Genomic DNA, 19,671 nt, shown 5'->3' with positions numbered 1-19,671 from the left:
TGCCACACAATAGTCTACTCTTATCGAATGGTAACGTATCTGCTGTGCACTCATTCACCGTGAGAACAACCACACTGTGACCTATGACATCACATCCGATGCTATATGAATAAGCTGCTCTATCATGACTCACTTACATTTTTTGTATGAGTGTCGGGTTATGCTTTATAAAAGTTGGAACTCATACTATAGAGAGCTCCGTATTCTGTTTACCAAACTGCTCAATCCTGGTGAGTATTATACCACCCACAGTCAACCTCATGACTCAGTAGCATGCGCTCAAATGTATTTTTCATTTTTTTGTGAAAGCTTTTTGTTACCCCGCACATTGTAGTGCAAAGCAGGGTTAAGTGATTGCTTCACTCTGTCTGTCTGTCAGTCTATGATCGAGACACTACTTATATTTCAACTGAATTTTATATTTTCCACACTGTAGAACATGATTAGGAACATTAATCGCAGCACAAACTTGCTGTTTAGCAGTATTTTGTCTCTGAGTTTGGAAAATTGTACGGTGTCTCATCCTGAGCGCGCATGTACACAGCGCGCTTAATCGAATCCGGCAAAACAATTGATTCAGTCTGTCTGTCTGACAATCAAACAAAATTAAAAATCAAACAAAATTATGAATGTACTGTTTTTAGGGACATCAGAAAGGACAGAAACAGCTAAGAATAACTCATTTACCATGTTAAATAAAGTGGTGTAAAAATGCTGCATCAACAGCGGTAAACTTCCGATTAATTTTTTGTTGTTGGTTTTTTTCGACAGCTTTCAAAACCTTTGCTTTTATTTCAATTAAATAATGTAATTGAACATTTTAGAACACAATTTGCCTTGTCTGCACTTCTAAAAACATGCAGTTTAGCAGTATTTTGGCAAAATTGTACGCAGTCTCGAGCAATCAAATTTGCCACTTGTGCTCTCAGGGTGGGGGGATTTCAAGATTATTATTCTTCTTCCGATAAAATATTTCCAATAAAGTCCCATGCCCTTTTTCTCAAGACTGTATGGGGTAATGTGTTCTATGAACTCTCTAGTTCTGAAGTGCAACCTACAGTCACATTTCATAATAAAATCATCCAGTGGGAGAAATGAAATTTCGATAATGAACCTGACACAGGTGTTGTCCTATTTTGTGTCTGCAGTGTATCCATCAATATCGAATGCGCAGCCTCAACTCACCTACCCTGTTCTTCCAAGTGCCATGGGAAGCAGATCTTTAAATAGGACAAGAGCTGCTTCAGCTTGGAAACGGGTTGGCAGAATAGTTAGTACTTGACTTTTATCCTGGTACTTCGTTCATTGGAGAGGGGATTATACTGGTTGCTCCATAAGCTGTCTCTTGCTTGTGGATATCAAAGACATCAACGGTACTTCCACTAGTCACGCCATCTAAAATGTGGCAACCAGCAGACTGAGTGTATAATTGAATTTTGAATGTAACATTCACCAAATATATGCAACAGCTGGCAGGATAGCCTCGATATATGTGAAAGCAAACAATCATGAGTAGGAAAATGCTTTCCAGTGAGCAGTGCCAACCTTGTTTCCAAAAGGAACTATTATTCCACAAGGAACAAAAAAGTAGAGAAAATTGATGGCGTTTCCTTTATATAGGAAGTAAAAATGCAGGTGCCAAACCATTTCAGCATGAACGTTACATTTCGCATTATTTATTGATACTGAATGTGCTTTTTGCTGATGTATTTAAGTTCTATTTTCACAAATACATGATGTAACAGTTTTTTTTCTTTAAAATAATGAAATTTAAAATTTGGTATGGTTTCTCTGTCTTCTGTATCTCTGTCTATAAGTGCCTCCTTTCTTGTCTTGCACCCTCTGCTCTTTGCATGCTTTGTGCCCCCCTCCCACTCCCCCTCCCAGGTTTTTGCAGGGCTCACACAGTCCATCAACCCCCTTATGGTTAAACTACCCAAATCCAGGATCACTATGCTCACCTCCACTATCCTCTTTCTGTCTTCTACCGACTCCTATCCGGCCTAGCTCCCCCAGCTCTCTCTGTGCTCTGTCCCACAAATATTCCTACAGGTCACAAAAGATCTGCCAGTAACCCTCAATATGGTTAAACTGCCAAAATTAAGCCTCTCTGCTCACCTTCACTCTTTCATTCCTCTTTTCTCCCGCCTCTGGAACAAACTCTCTCACTCTCTTCAATCCCACTCCTCCCTCCAGGTCTTTAAAACAGCTGTTCACCACCATCTCTTATCCTCCCCCATCCAAAACCTAGATCTTTTCTACCCCCGTTAATTCACACCAGATCCACTTTTTAGAAATACCGACTTCTTTCCTGGAAGTCCTAGCAGTCTCCACGTGTTTTTTTTTGTTTTTTTTTACCTCTCCCACCCCCCCCCGCCCCTTCCCATGCCTCCTCCCCCCCCGCCCCCCAAGCCCACTCCCTCCCACAGATCTCCCGATGTCCCTGCTGTCCATCTTGTTCTCCCACTCCCTTTCTCATATGTTTTATATTTGATGTGTCAGTTTGTCTTTTTTGTGATCAATGTTAGCTCTTACACGAGCCTCGACCTTGCATACAAAAAAGAAGAAAAAAACCTCATTTGTTCCTCTATTTTTTCTCCAGTTGTGGAAGCAACATCCACATCCTTTTCAATGTCATTATTCCCTCCAGGTGTTTAAGACTGCTGTTCACCACTCTCTCAGATCATCCCCAATCCAAAACCGTGATCTTTTCAACCCTCGATAACCCCACCCAAATTTCTCCTCCCAATTTTCCAGTTTTACATCCTTCGAGTTTCCTTTTGTATCCAACTTGTCCAGCCCATGCATCCTCTGTGTCCAAATTGTCCACCCCATGTATCCTCTGTGTCCAACTTGTCCACCCCATGCATGTGTGTTTTGCATCCCATTTTTGTCTTTTACGTTCTGATCCGTTCACTGCACGAGCTCTTCCATGAGCCTCGACTATGAATATGTATACAAAATAAGACCGAAAACCTAACAACGGCATAGCCATGCTTGTTTGATACTTTAGTTGAAGAGAATAGTATGACTTGGATGGGGATACCAGTTAGCAGTTAGCAAATAATGTAAGTATTTTTAAAATTTCAATAAACTCCACATTCCTGTTTCACATTCAGTCGAACGTCAGGCATTGACAGCAGGTTCGTGAAAGACTTGCACAAAAAACGTACCCAGTATGAATGTTGCTATATCCAGTCAATGGCGAAACTGCAAATGGGGAATCTGCGAATGTCACGGAAGGAAACGCTTACGTCATTTCCTCATTCTGCTTTAAACTCAATATTTCTATATTTTCATTCCAAACAGCATCATTCCAATCACAAATTAATATTATAGTATTAATATATCAAAATATAATATTAAATCACGATTGTATTGAGATATCAAACCAGCGAATCGTCATCATCTGTTCACTTCCGTATTCAGGAGCAAGGTCCGTGGCAATCGCATTTTAAAATCATAATTGTATTGAGGAATTTCTGAAACCACCTACCTTACGACACCCGTTGGGACCCCAAAACGTTCCACAGAAGGTTATCATATTTCCTTTTATTAAAATATGCAACTGTAATGGTTATTAAATGCGTCCCCTGTCATGTGACCAGATCCTCAGCTCTGATGGTAGATGTTTGTGAGGGACATAATACATACATACATACATACATACATACATACATACATACATACATACATGCATACATACATACAAACATACATACACACACACATACATACATACATACATACATACATACATACATACATACATACATACATACATACATGTGAAAAAGTAAGTACACCCCATGTAAAGTTTTGACTTTTTCAACATATTTCAACATTCAGCTATTTGATCTTCATTTCAACAATATTGACAGATAAAGGTGATATAATATAACAAATATCATGAAACATTTACATTTTGTAGTCCATTGTATAATTTAAATAAACATGAATGCAAATTTCGCATGTGGAAAAAGTAAGTACACCCTGAAGGAACTGCGCTCCAACGCGAGTCGAAAGAATTGACGCGACCAAAGACGGAATTCGTCCGAGTTGCTTTATTGAAACAAAACAGCTCAGGTATTCTGACAAGTCCGTTTATCGGGCAGCAATATATATGCACATTTATGTCGGGAAGATTACCCGGCAAAAGCTATACCGGGCATGCCCGGGTATCAAGGGCGAGCCTTGGAAAGGCGAGTCTGGACCTGCCCGGGCGTGTTTGGCTGCGGCCTGGCAAGTCGAGGCTGGGCGTGCCCGGGCGCTCTGGGCGAGCACTGGAAAGGCGATAGCGGGCATGCCCGGACGCTCTGGGCGAGCCCTGGAAAGGCGATAGCGGGCATGCCCGGACGCTCTGGGCGTGCCCTGGAAAGGCGATAGCGGGCATGCCCGGACGCTCTGGGCGAGCCCTGGAAAGGCGATAGCGGGCATGCCCGGACGCTCTGGGCGAGACCTGGAAAGGCGAGAGCGGGCATGCCCGGGAAAGACGAGACCGGGCGTGCCCGGGAGGTTCGGGCGTGCCCGGGAACAGTGAGTCCGGGCATGCCCGGGAGAGGCGCGTCTGGCCGTGTTCTGGCCGGTGCAAGGCGATTATGTACATCCAGCGGTAACCGCTACACACACCCCTCCAGAATCGACCTGCACCGGCAGGGTCAATTTAAGGGGGGTCCGGATGACCTGGCCGAAGCGACCCCTGGAGGGTCGTGGGGAGGGGTCTGACGTGGTGGTGGGTGGTCGAGCGGGGGGAACTGTGGACGGGGGGCGGCCTCCCCGCGGAGGAAGGGCCAACCGTGGTGGTCGGTCGACGTCCATGTGCGCCGGTTTGAGGCGGTCCACAGAAATCCGGTCCGGCCGGCCGCCGAAGTCGACGATGAAAGACTTGTCGCCCCGTCGCAGGACCCGGAAGGGCCCGTCATACGGCGGCCGGAGTGGCCCCCGGTGCGCGTCATGACGCACAAAGACGAACTCCGCTGTGCGAAGCGCCGGGGGGACGTAGGACTGGGGGCCACCGTGGCGGGACGTCGGCACGGGGGCAAATCGTCGGGCGGCCTCCTGGAGGTCCGAGCGCTGGTGAGCGGCGGACCAGGGACTGGTAGCGTCAGGCACGAATTCGCCCGGGACGCGGAGTGGCTGGCCGTAGACGAGCTCGGCGGCGGACGCCTGGAGGTCTTCCTTGGGGGACGTGCGAAGGCCCAAAAGGACCCACGGCAGCCGGTCGGCCCAACCGTCGTCCTGAAGGCCGGCCATGAGTGCGGCCTTCATGGAGCGGTGAAACCGCTCGCACAACCCATTGGCTTGGGGGTGGTAGGCCGTGGTGCGGTGCAGCATGACCCCCAACGAACGGGCGACCGCGCCCCAAAGCTCAGACGTGAACTGTGGGCCGCGGTCGGACGAGATGTCCGCTGGTGCGCCGAAGCGCGCGACCCAGGTGGCGATGAACGCCTGCGCCACGTCGGCGGTGGTGGTGGAGGTGAGGGGCACGGCCTCCGGCCACCTGGTGGTCCTGTCCACCATGGTGAGCAGGTGGGTGAACCCCCGCGAGGGGGGCAGGGGACCCACCAGGTCCACGTGGACGTGGTCGAAACGCCGTTCAGGCACGGTGAAAGGTGCCAGCGGGGCCTGGGTGTGGCGGTGGACCTTGGCTCGCTGGCAGGCCGTGCAGGCGTTGGCCCAGTCGCGGATGTTTCGTCGAAGGCCGTGCCAGACGAAACGCGCCGACACCAGCTTCTGAGAAGCTTTCCGGCCCGGGTGAGAAAGGCCGTGGATGGAGGCGAAGATGCGGCACTGCCAGGAAACGGGCACGATGGGGCGAGGCTGGCCCTGGGAGACGTCGCAGAGCAGGACGGTGCCCGCGAAGGGGATGTCGGCCAGGCGGAGGCCCGTGTCCGCCACGCGGAGTGCCTGCACCGAGGCGTCGGTGGTCTGGTCGGCCGCCATGAGCGTGAAGTCCACGCCGAGGTGGACCGCGTTCGCGCTGGCCCGCGAAAGGCAGTCGGCCACGGCGTTGTCTTTGCCGGCGACGTGCTGGATGTCCGTGGTGAACTCCGACACGGCGGAGAGGTGGCGCTGCAGGCGGGCCGACCACGGCTCCGTGACCTTAGCCATTGCGTAGACCAACGGCTTGTGGTCGACGAAAGCCGTGAACGGGCGGCCCGCCAAGAGGTGTCGGAAATGGCGAATGGCCAGGAATAGCCCGAGCAGCTCGCGGTCGAACGTGCTGTAGTTTAACTCGTTCGGCCGGAGTTGCCGGCTGAAAAAAGCGAGTGGCTGCCAAACCCCGTCCACCCATTGCTCATGGACGGCGCCCACCGCATAGTTGGAGGCGTCCGTAGTGAGGGCGATGGGCGCGTTGAGCACCGGGTGAGCCAGCAGCGTTGCGTCGGCGAGGGCCCGTTTGGCACTGGCGAAGGCCGCGTCCATGGCCGCGGACCAAACAATGTCATGCTTGGCCGGCTTGCCCCGGAGGGCCTCGTAAAGGGGCCGCATGAGCTGAGCAGCGCGGGGCACGAATCGGTGATAAAAATTCACCATGCCGAGGAACTCTTGGAGGGCCTTGATGGAACGGGGACGCGGGAACGTGGTGATGGCCTCGACCTTGGTCGGCAGCGGCACGGCCCCGGTCTTGGTGATGCGGTGGCCCAAAAAGTCAACGGTCGTCGCACCGAAGTGGCATTTGACCGGGTTGACAATTAAGCCGTGCTCGCTGAGGCGACCGAACAGTGTTCGGAGGTGGAGGAGGTGCTCGGCGCGGGACGTGCTGGCGACGAGGATGTCGTCCAGATAGACGAAAAGAAACGGCAGGTCGCGCAGCACGCCGTCCATCAAGCGCTGGAACGCCTGGGCCGCGTTCTTGAGGCCAAACGGCATCCGCAAAAATTCGAACAGGCCGAACGGCGTGATGACGGCCGTCTTCGGGATGTCGGCCGCCCGGACAGGTACCTGGTGGTAGCCCCGTATCAGGTCAATTTTCAAAAAGATGACCCGTCCCGCCAAACGGGCGGAAAAGTCCTGAATATGCGGGATTGGGTACCTGTCGGGGGTGGTAGCGTCATTGAGACGGCGGTAGTCACCACACGGGCGCCATCCACCCCCCGGCTTTGGCACGATGTGCAGTGGCGAGGCCCACGCGCTATCGGAGCGCCGCACGATGCCGAGGTGCTCCAACGCGTCGAATTCGGCCTTTGCCACGGCGAGCTTGGCTGGGTCGAGGCGGCGGGCCCTGGCGTAGACCGGCGGGCCCGTAGTGGGTATGTGGTGCTCGATCCCGTGCCGCACCGCGACGGCCGAAAACGTCGGCCGCGTGAGGGCCGGGAATTCCACGAGCAGGCGAGCGAACTCGTTCGTTGCCGGGAGGGCGCATGCCAGTTCGGTCGGCGCGGAGCTGCTCATTGTGCACGCCAGGGAGCTGAAGGTCTCGGCGTGGACAAGGCGACGTCGTTTGACGTCGACTAGCAGCCCGTGCGCGCAGAGGAAGTCGGCGCCCAGCAAAGCCACGGGGACGCTGGCGGTAACAAAAGTCCATTGAAAGCGCTGGCTGCCGAAGCAGAGGGTGACGACGCGTGGGCCGAAAGTGCGTATGGCCGAGCCATTAGCAGCGACCAAAGAGGGGCCGCAAACTACGTCCAGCCTGTCCTGCTCGGAGGCAGGTATGACGCTCAGTTGGGCGCCGGTGTCGCACAGGAAACGCCGTCCAGACGCTTTGTCCCGAATAAACAGCAAGTTGCCCGAGTGGCTGGCGCTCATGGCTGGGAATGAACGCCGGCCCGGCCGTTTCCCGACCTGCCGAAAGTGCACGGGGGCCGGCACGTCCGAGCCTTGTGTCCGAACCTGGCGTGGTAATAACACCACGCCCGGTCAGGTGGAGGCCCCGGCCCTCGTGTCGGAAGCGGGCGGTGCGGCGTGGCGGCCGCCAGTTGCACCGGCAGTTCGGCCTCCAACCGCGCAGGGCGCTCGGGCGTCGTGGGCGTCGCCTCGGACGGCGGCGGGCTCCAGATAACCACGCCGATGTGCTGGCCCGCCGAGGAGATCTTATCGGCTTCCCTGGCGAGGGCGCGGGAATCCGTGATCAACGTGCCAGCCAGGGCGAGGCGTACCGGGTTAGGCAGCTGACGGAGGAACAGCTCCCGGAACAGGAATGCCGGAGAGTGCTCGCCGAGCAACGAGAGCATATAGTCCATGCGCTCGGACGGGCGCGTGTCGCCGAGCTCGGGGAGGTCAAGCAGGCACCGTGCGCGTGCTGCCGGTGAGAGGGCGAAAGCGCCGAGGAGGAGCGTCTTCAGCGCGTCGTATTTGTCAGCAGCCGGCGGGTGCTGGAGGAGGCTCAAGGCGCGGGCCGCGGTGGCGGACCCGAGCGCCGCCACAACATGGTGGAAGCGGGTGTCGTCCGCGGTGATGCCTCGCAGGGCGAACTGGGAGTCCGCCTGGGCGAACCAAACAGCCGCGTGAGCCTCCCAGAAGGTAGGCAGTTTAAGCGTCACTGCCGTATCCATGTCGGTAGGTCACCAATGAAGGAACTGCGCTCCAACGCGAGTCGAAAGAATTGACGCGACCAAAGACGGAATTCGTCCGAGTTGCTTTATTGAAACAAAACAGCTCAGGTATTCTGACAAGCCCGTTTATCGGGCAGCAATATATATACACATTTATGTCGGGAAGATTACCCGGCAAAAGCTATACCGGGCATGCCCGGGTATCAAGGGCGAGCCTTGGAAAGGCGAGTCTGGACCTGCCCGGGCGTGTTTGGCTGCGGCCTGGCAAGTCGAGGCTGGGCGTGCCCGGGCGCTCTGGGCGAGCACTGGAAAGGCGATAGCGGGCATGCCCGGACGCTCTGGGCGAGCCCTGGAAAGGCGATAGCGGGCATGCCCGGACGCTCTGGGCGTGCCCTGGAAAGGCGATAGCAGGCATGCCCGGACGCTCTGGGCGAGCCCTGGAAAGGCGAGAGCGGGCATGCCCGGGAAAGACGAGACCGGGCGTGCCCGGGAGGTTCGGGCGTGCCCGGGAACAGTGAGTCCGGGCATGCCCGGGAGAGGCGCGTCTGGCCGTGTTCTGGCCGGTGCAAGGCGATTATGTACATCCAGCGGTAACCGCTACAACCCCTACATTTATCACAACTTCAAATACCTAAAATTAGAATGAGGTGCACCAGCTCAGGTGAAAATGATTAGAACATCGTTAGAGAGGATCTTGGAGGAACCTGTCTTATTTAAACCTCAGACATTTAGTTTGATTTGCTCTATGTTGTTGAAGTGTGTGGCGTCACCATGCCTAGATCAAAAGAGCTCTCTGAGGCCTTCAGAAAGAAGGTTAAAGATGCCTACAAGTCTGGGAATAGATTTAAAAAGATCTCCAAACAATTTGAAATCAATCATTCGACTGTCCGGAAGATCATCTACAAGTGGAGAACATTCCAAACAACTGCCAACTTGTTCAGGCCAGGCTGCCCCAGCAAGTTCAGCCCGAGAGCACACTGCAAGATGCTGAAAGAAGTCTCTAAGAACCCCAGAATGTCATCACGGGACCTGCAGGTAGCTCTTGCCACTGTTGATGTCAAAGTGCACGAATCTACCATTAGAAAGAGGCTGCACAAATTTGATCTACATGGAAGGGGTACCAGGAGGAAACCATTGCTGTCCAGAAAGAACATCAGGGCAAGACTAAAGTTTGCCAATGAACAACTAGGCAAAGACCAGCACTTCTGGAACAATGTGTTCTGGACAGATGAGTCAAAGGTGGAGCTATTTGGCCACAGTACCAGAAGACATGTTTGTCGAAAAATCAAGGACAGCATTTGACCACAAGAACCTGATACCAACTGTAAAGCATGGTGGTGGAAATATTTTGTATTGGGGAAGCTTTGCTGCATCAGAGCCTGGGCAGCTCACCATCATAGAATAAACTATGAATTCTTCATTGTACCAGAGGGTGCTTGAGGATAATGTGAGGCCATCTGTCACAAAGTTGAAGCTCAACCGAAAGTGGACTTTGCAACATGACAATGACCCTAAACATACCAGTAAATCCACCAAGGAATGGCTGAAAAGAAAGAAATGGAGGGTTCAGGAATGGCCAAGTCACAGCCCGGATCTAAATCCCATCGAGATGTTGTGGGGGGATTTGAAACGAGCTGTGCATGCAAGAAACCTCTCAAACATCGCACAGCTGCAAGAATTCTGCATGGAGGAGTGGGAAAAAATTTCTCCCAGTCGATGTCAGCGACTCGTAGGCAGTTATAAGAAACGCCTACTTGAGGTTGTTTCTGCCAAAGGGGGCAATACCACCTATTAGAGCCAAGGGTGTACTTACTTTTTCCACAGAAGGAAATGGCATCTCTGTTAATTTTTTGTTGAATAAATTATTGCAAAGTCAATGTTTCATTATTTTTTGTTCAATTCGATCACCTTTATCTATAGATACTGTTTAAATGAAGATCAAATACTGATATGTCCACATATGTTAAAAATATATTTTTTAAACATTTCATGGGGTGCACTTACTTTTTCCACATGCAAAATTTGCATTTATGTTTATTTAAATTATACAGACGTGGCATTTAATATGCAATATTTTTTTGTGGGTGTGAACTTACTTTTCAAGATGACTTTGAACCAAAAGTTCATTGGAATTATGTTGAAATCATTCTAGATTTTGTTAATGTGACCTTTAAAAGAAACAAAAACCACATTTGACATTTCGAAGCAAATAAATTGATCCTTGAAAGTGATGTAAACTGATATCGAACTCAATTCAAGGACAGTACTGTGTTAAACTTCTGTACGTTTTCCAGAAGTATCTCTTTATTTTGCACATTAGCTAGAAAAAAATTCAACAAAAACAAAAGCTAAATTATGACTGGGATTACGGACAGTAAAATTACAGTTCAGTACTTCGTGTAACTCCCACAAACATTCAGGAGAGCACGTACACGTCGAGGCATGCTATTCACGAGATTTGCCAAGGTTTGGACAGGAATCGCTTGCCATCCAGTGACAATAGTCTGCTGCAATTCATGCACAGACGTAGGCTGCTGGTCCAAGTTGTCGATTTGATGCGTTAATTCTGCCCACATGTTCTCTATTGGATTCATATCCAGGGACATGGCACGCCACTCCATATGCTCTACACAACGGTCAGCAAGAAAGTGTTGGATCATGCGAGCACGATGAGGCTGTGCATTGTCATCTTGGAAGACAAAGTTTCCTCGACAGGCTGCACGAGCAAATGGAAGCAATGCTTCTTCCAGAATGACCCTGTACTTGAACTGGTTCAGGTTTCCATTCAGAACAACCAGGTCAGTTTTGCCCCCTGCATGAAAAGCAGCCCAAACGGTCACCCCACCACCTCCAGCTTGGACTCTTGGCACTATACAATCTTCGTTGTGGGCTTCATGCACTTGTCTGCGCACTCGGACGCGGCCATCTTGACGATACACCAGAAATCTAGACTCGTCACTGAAGGTCACGTGATTCCAGTGTCCTGGCTGCCATTGACGGTGCTCTCTGGCCCACTGCAATCGGCGTTGGCTGTGTTGTCTGGTCAGGCGTGGCTTTCTCAGGGGACGCCTGGCATGATAGCCTGCTTGAACCAGTCGTTGGTTGACTAGCCTTCTGGATACAGGCACATTTGTCAGTTGCTGCCACTCAGCCCGAAGCCGATTCGCTGACTTGGTACGGCCATTGCAGACTAACCGGTGCAGCTGGCGATCATATCTCCTTGTGGTTCTGCGTGGACGTCCTGGCCTAGGTATTGGAGTAGGGACACCCCTCTGAGCATTTCGTATCAGGATCTTTGACACCTGACCTTGAGTGATGCCATACTGCTGAGCAATAGCACGCTGTTTCATGCCATAATTTCGTAAAGCCACCACTCCATGACAAACAGCATTGTCAAGTTGACGGACCATCTCCAGAGGAAGTCGCAATAACTTTTGTAGACGTGCAGCAGTTGTTTTCCACTAATACAGAACGCAACAACCCTTATATACCCGATTGTGAAGCCAATCGTCAAATGTACCTGTCCTTACATTTTGTCACACCACCTGTGATTATAATCCTCTTATTGACTTCTTGCTGCGAAAGACAATCAGTGACATGGTTCTTTCAACAAAGACATGACCGAAGGGTAAAAGAAACTCACCAGATTGATATACTGAGTTCAGAAATTAAACCCAAGTCAAGAAAAAAAAAATTCCATATTATATGCCAAGTCTGTACAATGGACTACAAAATGTAAATGTTTCATGATATTTGTTATATTATATCACCTTTATCTATCAATATTGTTGAAATGAAGATCAAATAGCTGTACGTTGAAATATGTTGAAAAAGTCAAAACTTTACATGGGGTGTACTTACTTTTTCACGTGACTGTACATACATACACCAGCCGGACAGCCAAACGCTGTTCCAGACAGCATTGCCCTCCTGGCTACACCGTAAAAATGTGAAAATAACTGTCTTACTTATGGTGTTCTGCCTGAAGGCAGGTTCGGTGCTGCTGAAGTAGCTTCGTGACAAGATCAATTGCTGGATAGTTTGCCTTTGCCTTCCCAGTGGGAGTTTGGCATAGGAATTTGGAATATGGTCATGGTACCGGCGATAATTTGCCTGCTTTTTGTAATCGACGCCTTTTCGGGAAGAACACCTCTTAGTGAAGAACGTGGGATCTTTCACGTCCACCAGCTAATGTTGGCAGACTGGATGCCCTGTTTAACATTCATCCAATTCGCGACAACAAGTTGAGAAAACACCGGTGATGTATATCTTGTAATTATTTTGTAACAATATTTCATATTATTGATAAGCATGTCTGGTATCAAGAAACATTCAGAAATAATACATTAAATATATTTGAAATGATTATTAAAATGATAAATGCATTATTCACAATTGTCTGTGTCATCTTTCTAATCTTCCCTTAGTCAACAATGACATGATGTCTGCACCTTTGGTATGTCTCACAGCCCAATAAAGATTTTGCAGGTAAGCACTCTTGTCATTCATCATAATATCTTGCTGAAGGACGTGCTTTAACGAGGTGGCACATTCCAAATCCATGACGTTTTAGCTTGTATCCTTTACTCAGACAAGCCCAAAACAAAAAAAATCCGAGCTGAAATGATAATTGAGCATTTGTCTAATTTGAAAGTCCTTTCATCCTAACCTGACCACATTTATTGATGGTTGAAAGTTTATTTTAATGTGCCAACTACAAATGGAAGTTAGATGTTTTTCCTTCATCCCTGGGAAATCACAGTCTCCACCTTGTCCCGGTAGGATCGTCCAATGAACCCACCTATCATTCCATTGTCGGTCATTCGAAGGCGGTCGATGTTTTGAATTTATAGGCCTCACCATCAGCTATGACCTCTCCTGGGTGGAGTCTTTTGAATTTCTAGGCCTCACCATCAGCTATTACTTCTCCTGTGCCGACCATATTGCAAAGCTGCCCTCAAAAGCCAGCCCCAGACTTGGCATCCTCCGTCATTCCAAGGCTTTCCTTGAAAAAGCAGAACTACTTGCAGCCAATGAGGCCTTTGTCCATAGTTTGATAGAGTACTGCTATTTCCTATTAACCACTACCCCAGCATCACATTTGCTTTTTCTGGAAACTGTGGAATCTAAAGCTCTCAACACTACTGGTGTCTCTTACAATGAAGTGGAAACATAAGGATTGTTGATCTCGCTTCATAGACAATTTGGTTGCATCTGCTTTCTACCGTCTCTCCTCTTGCCTAGCTCACTCAGTCCTCTGACTCTTTTCGGCTCCTCCAGGATTGCACATATTTTCCAGTAATCACCTCCTGCTTAATCTCCCAAAATCCAAGCTTTAACACCAACATATACTCTGTTATTCCTCCTTGTTCCCATTTAGCTCACTTGGAACATAGTTCAGGTGAGCTTATGGGACGGTGAGTCGTCCGTCCGTTCATAAACACTTGCAACTTCTTCTCTGAAACTGCTGATTGGATTGTGACCAAACTTGGCTAAATTATATTTGGTGTGGTAGAAGTAGAACTAAAGTTTGTACTTGAAACTACGTACTTTAATTTCAAACTAGTTTAGCCACCATTTTGGATAATAGGAAAACCCTCAACAATATTCTTCTCTCAAACCACTTAATCAATCAATGCAAAACTTTAAATTTGTGATCAACTACCAAAGGAAAATATAGTTTGTTAACAATGATGTCATCAGTCATGTGGTATGGCAGCCATTTTGGATCATAAGAAAACCTTTTAAAATCCCCTCATCTGAAACCGCTTGACTGATCGATGCAAAACTTTACATATGTGATTGACTACATGTAGGAAATATAATTTGATAACAAGAACATCATTGGTCACATGTACTGTAGGCATATTTGTCATGAAAAAAAAATTCGTGTATTTTTTTTGTTAAAAGCAAAAACTCACTTGATTTTGTAAGAAGGTATCATAAGCTTTAAAAAAATTTAGGGTGGCATTTTTTCTGAACATTCTAACGACCTGAAATCCAAGATGGCCGCCACCGTAGCAAAACGCTCTAAATTTGATGCTAAAATTAACTTAATGTGGTTTAAATATTTTTGTTTTCAGCATGAACTGCTTGGAACTTGTATATAGAGGTGACTATAATAACAATAACTTCCAACTGACTACTAATCTTTTTATTTTGCACAATTTCAGACAGAGGCTGCCTTTTTTATTTCAACATGGCGGCCGGAAAATTGACGTTCGAATCCAGTCACCGGCAGCAGTTTGTTCGCTTTATAGTGTTAAGGTTCCACTTGTCCATTTTATGGTGTACTAACATATTCCTTTCTTCTTTTGCAGGCTGCAAGTACCCACAGCAACCATCACCCAGGATAACATAGCTTAGAGACCTTAGATTAACCAAAATGGAACAGTCTTCATCTAACAAGAAGTCATAAATGGTGGATTTTGAACTATGCTTTATTTGTCAGTTGAGCAGCAAGCAAACAGATTATACAAACTATGTGCTTCGTCCTTCTTTGCCTTCAGTAGAGAAAGTAATTACAACAACTGATGTTCGATGTTCATATGGGGAAACAGAATTCTCTACATTAAAGAATCGCATAAAAGGTTTGTCAGCCCATGAACTGTTACAGAATGGTTTTTCATACCACAAGACATGTTATAAGGATCTCACACATAAAACATGCATTGAACGAGCCAAGACCCGATATGAGAAAGGACAAGCGACAGGCAGCGTCAGTTATATAAAACAGAAGACAAAAGGACGACCGAAAAAATATGATGCTGCATCTACAAGTGCTTCCACATCACAGCGATCTACCAGAAGTCAGGCTTTCGACAAGGAGATGTGTGTCATTTGTCAGGAAGACAAAGCAGACAAATTGCACGACGTCTCAACTGAAAACATGGGAGCTCAGCTCAAAGCCATTGGTCAACAAACAGACAGAAAACTTTTGAAAGTTAGACTGAGCAATGTTGTAGGCTCATCTGATCTTCTTACAGCAGTTGCTGAGGACATGAAGTATCACCTTCTGTGCTTAGGCCATGCAAAACGAGACATAGAAAAAGCTAACAGACCTCCAAAACAGCATGTTCATTTTGCACAGTTAGTGTCTGACCTGGAGATGCTCGACATGGTGGAAACTGAAATCAATGACCCATCTAACAGTTCAGCTTTGAATATGAACGACATTGAACAATCATATGTTGGTTTGCTAGAAGCCAATGGGTTCCCTTTACCCGACAATCCGCGATACAAACCATACTTAAAGCAACTGATTTTGGACAACATCGCTGATGTGCACTTCACCAGGCCTCCAGACAAAACCAAACCTGAGACAAGAATGGGAGACAAGGTGGTCAAAATCAAAGAAGAGCGAGGACTGTTGCAACGGTTCATTGTTATTTCAAGAAGTCGACCAGAGCTGAATCTCAAGGAATGCATCGGAACTTATGAGTTTGGTGTGGTGCCTCGATCACTATTTGCTTCAGATGGATCCCTCCTGCTGGCATACGATAAGGCATCAATACTTCATCATCTTGAGAAGCTGGACAGTAACACACAACATGTTCAAGCTGACAGAAATGAGGCAATCCAAGCAATCCAAGTACCCTTGCAGGTGGCAGACACAGCAGTGGAACATACAAATGTTGACCCAACAGATGAATCGTCAGCACACCGAGTGATCATTATTGATGGGATGGCTGTGGTAAATTCAGTTATCAAAACGGAACAAATGAAAACATGCCAAGACTTTGCAGATGCCTTTCTCCAGATAATCTGTAACATGGCAGCACAATATGATGAGGTCAGATTGGTGTTCGACCGGTACATCAAAACATCGCTCAAGGAACAGATGAGGACAAAGAGGACCAAGGGAAAGTCAACATATTACCACGTGAAGGACAACACTTTAATCCAACATATTTCCCTGAAGGACTTCTTATCAGATATCCGCGCCAAAGGACAACTGACCGAGTATTTGGCTGACAAAGTTGTATGTCACAGCAAGAGCTCCAACAACAGACTGAAACAACTTATGGTGACCTCAGGAACACAAACCAAGGGCAATGTTGATATCCCAGACTCGCTCCTCACTCACAGCCAAGAAGAGGCAGACACTTTGCTTGTACTGCATGCTCTAACTGTTCTCAATGAAGCAGAACTTGTTGTCAGTTCCCCAGACACAGACGTCTTTTTGTTGCTTGTCTACATGTATCCAAACTTACCAACGTCTACAACCTTCCTTACGGGAAAGGGCAGGCTGAAGAGGAATATTTCTGTGCGAAGCATATACAACAACTTAGGACCAAAGAACACCTCACTTCTGCACTGTTAGGTTTTCATGCTCTGACAGGTTCCGATATGTCTGGTAGATTTGCTGGCAGAACCAAAGACTCGTGCTTCAAGGCATTTATGTCTTGTGATGATGAGATCCTGGATGCACTAGCAATGCTCGGGAATGATGACATTGATCTGCCGCTGATGTATGCTCTCAGTTGGGACGCTTTGTCTGTATTTTGTATCGATCCAAAATCTACACAAAAGTGAATGAGCTCCGTTGGTTCCTCTACTCAAATCGTGCAGCCGAAGGAGAAAACCTACCACCAACTTCTGGTTCACTGGACTTACACATTCGTCGGGCACATTACATATCCATGATTTGGAGAAAAGCTTGTGAAACTCACCCGTGCCTCCCAGCACCAGCTGCATTTGGTTGGACATTTGATGCAGTTTCAAGTCACTTCTCTCCAGTTCGCTGTTTGAATCCACCAGCTCCTGAAGCAGTATTGCACCTCATAAAGTGCGGGTGCAAACGTGGATGTGAAGGAAGGTGCAGCTGTCGCAAGAACAATATCCCATGTACAGAAGTTTGTGGATGCTGGGTTTTCAGCTGCAACAACAAAACTGTCCAACCAGGGATAAATGAAGACTGTGAAGATTGAGGTGTTTCTTTCTATGACATTCACAAAATTATAATTCACTTGATATCCATTGTTAAAAATACTAAATGAAAGCCAGGCATTTAATCAGTATGACTTTTTGCATCTTCCTGTTTGAACGATTTAAGAGATTGAACAGTAATTCAAGTATTTCATTTTATTTAGATCTGTTTGTTGGCTTGTTAATTATGTATTCTTTGTGAAAAATACATGTCTTTAAATAGATACTTTGTTTGTAATTACATGCGAAGGGAGAAGGTATAGTTTACATTGCGGGTGCGTGGTGGCCATTTTGGAATTTGGCATATAGATCATACATATAACATAAATTTGATGATTCCATTCGATTCCTGGTCTCAGAAAACATATATTTAGACACTTTATTTGTAATTGTATCACATGTACTCGCGAAGATATCGCATTATTAGTGTTCGGCGGCCATTTTGGACGCCATCTTGGATTTCATAGTCTTAGAATGTTCAGAAAAAATGCCACCCTAATTTTTTTTAAAGCTTATGATACCTTCTTACAAAATCAATTGAGTTTTTGCTTTTAACAAAAAAAATACACGAAATTCCAAATATGCCTATACTAATGGTGTGGAAGCCATATTGGATCAAAGGAAACCCTTTAAAATTAATATTTTCTGAAACCACTTGCCCGATCAATGCAAAATTTAAAATATATGATTGACTACCTATGGGAGTGTTTGATTAAAATAAGCTGATCCAAAACACAATATTGCCACCAGTGACGTCATAATACAGAAAGTGGGCAATATCTCGAAAAATATGAATTGTTGATGCCATGGATTTGCAGCACATCAAATCGGGCTAATTTTGACACAAGAAGAAGTGCCATCATCAAAATGGAAGTGGCCAATATCTCGAAAACTAATGCTTATAGACAGCAGGGAGTTGCACTACTGTGAACACCATGTCAATACTACCTGACCTAAAATGTGTATTCTAAATACAGCTCTTATTTTACCCTGATCCATCTGTCACTCCACTTTTTGGCAGATAGCTAGGTGGGCTACCGCAGCATTGGTCTTCTATTTTCACAACTGCCTTCCTGAGGCCTGTTCAATCACACTTTTCCCTCCAGGTCTTCAAGTAACTAATGCACCACCATTCCTGCCATCCCCCATCCATACCTGCGATCTCAATTAACCCTACCTAAACTCAGCTAGTCCTCTTTCTTGCAGAATAAAAGTTTCTCCTATGTCTGTTTCTCCTTATTTCCTGTTCATTCTTCACCTTTCTTGTTTTGTCCACCCTTTACCCGACTCTCAGTACATTGCCTTTCCTTTTATTGCCTCACTCTTCCACAAGTCTGGATTTTGCATTAAAAATAGCTGCAACAGGTCAGATCATCTGAAAGGACCCTTGTCATGTCCTGTGAATCTTGTCCAGAGGAAGAACCTGGAGATGGAGATTATTTTTTTCTGATGAAGCGATTGCAAGAGTTAAAAAAAGTATCAAATTTTAGCCCACTTCTTTTTTTTTTTTACTCCATCGATTTAACTTGGTATTTTATTTTACTGCTGTCCCAGAATTTTCTCTTCACCATTGGAAAACGTTTCAATCTCAATGGCTATCCTCAGTGATGTGCCCAAACTTAAAAATGGCTCGATTCAATCAAGGTAACTGATCCTGGATATGTAATTTAATTAACTAGGGCATGCCCGTACTATATATATAGGACGTGCCCGTAAGTGCGTGATGTTACCGTACAATGAATGTATCGTCCCGACGCCGCAGCTCGGATGGCGCTGCAGTTAATCGGGCCCCCAAATTCCTCATCGACGATAACTAAACAATATATTATATGAATCGCACCGTACATACCTCCTTCTAGATCTTGTTCTTGTCTTGATATACTCACTCAGGCTCACTCTATCACGACCGAGTCCTCCCAGCTCCTCCAAATGGCGCCCGCTAGCCGCTACGTAAGTCCGGAAGTGACGTCCTCATTTGACTGTCCGGAAGGTCGCAAATCGCAGTTACGATGAATCGCAAATTAGTTTTAATTAGTTTTAAAACATAGTTTAACGGCAACATAGTTTGCCGACGGGAAATAAATGAATACGCTCTCAAATGTGCCATCCGAGGCAGAGTCTGTTCGCCACGTTCGGCACACGTGATAGCTCGCTGCTCTCTGATTGGTTGAATCGTTTTTTGGACATAGCTCGGTAACTACTTCTGCGATTAATTTAAAACCTTGAAAAGGCACATCCTCGGGTCCCC

General features: G+C 47.2%; 1 long non-coding RNA gene across 1 annotated transcript in view; it reads left to right on the top strand.

Annotated features, from left to right (window-relative positions):
- The first annotated feature begins 1,322 nt into the window (after positions 1 to 1,322).
- Positions 1,323 to 19,671, top strand: part of LOC137423970 (uncharacterized) — a 30,741-nt gene continuing 12,392 nt past the window's right edge. The window contains exons 1-2 of the long non-coding RNA XR_010983846.2: positions 1,323 to 1,373; positions 12,923 to 12,983. This is a non-coding gene — a long non-coding RNA (uncharacterized LOC137423970). The remainder of the gene's footprint in view (positions 1,374 to 12,922; positions 12,984 to 19,671) is intronic.

This window comes from Myxine glutinosa, chromosome 3, assembly GCF_964187855.1.
Source record: "Myxine glutinosa chromosome 3, kmMyxGlut1.1, whole genome shotgun sequence".
Classification (NCBI taxonomy): Eukaryota; Metazoa; Chordata; class Myxini; order Myxiniformes; family Myxinidae; genus Myxine; species Myxine glutinosa.
The sequence above is the reverse complement of the archived record's forward strand: the minus strand, read 5'-3'. Positions and strand labels throughout refer to the sequence as shown.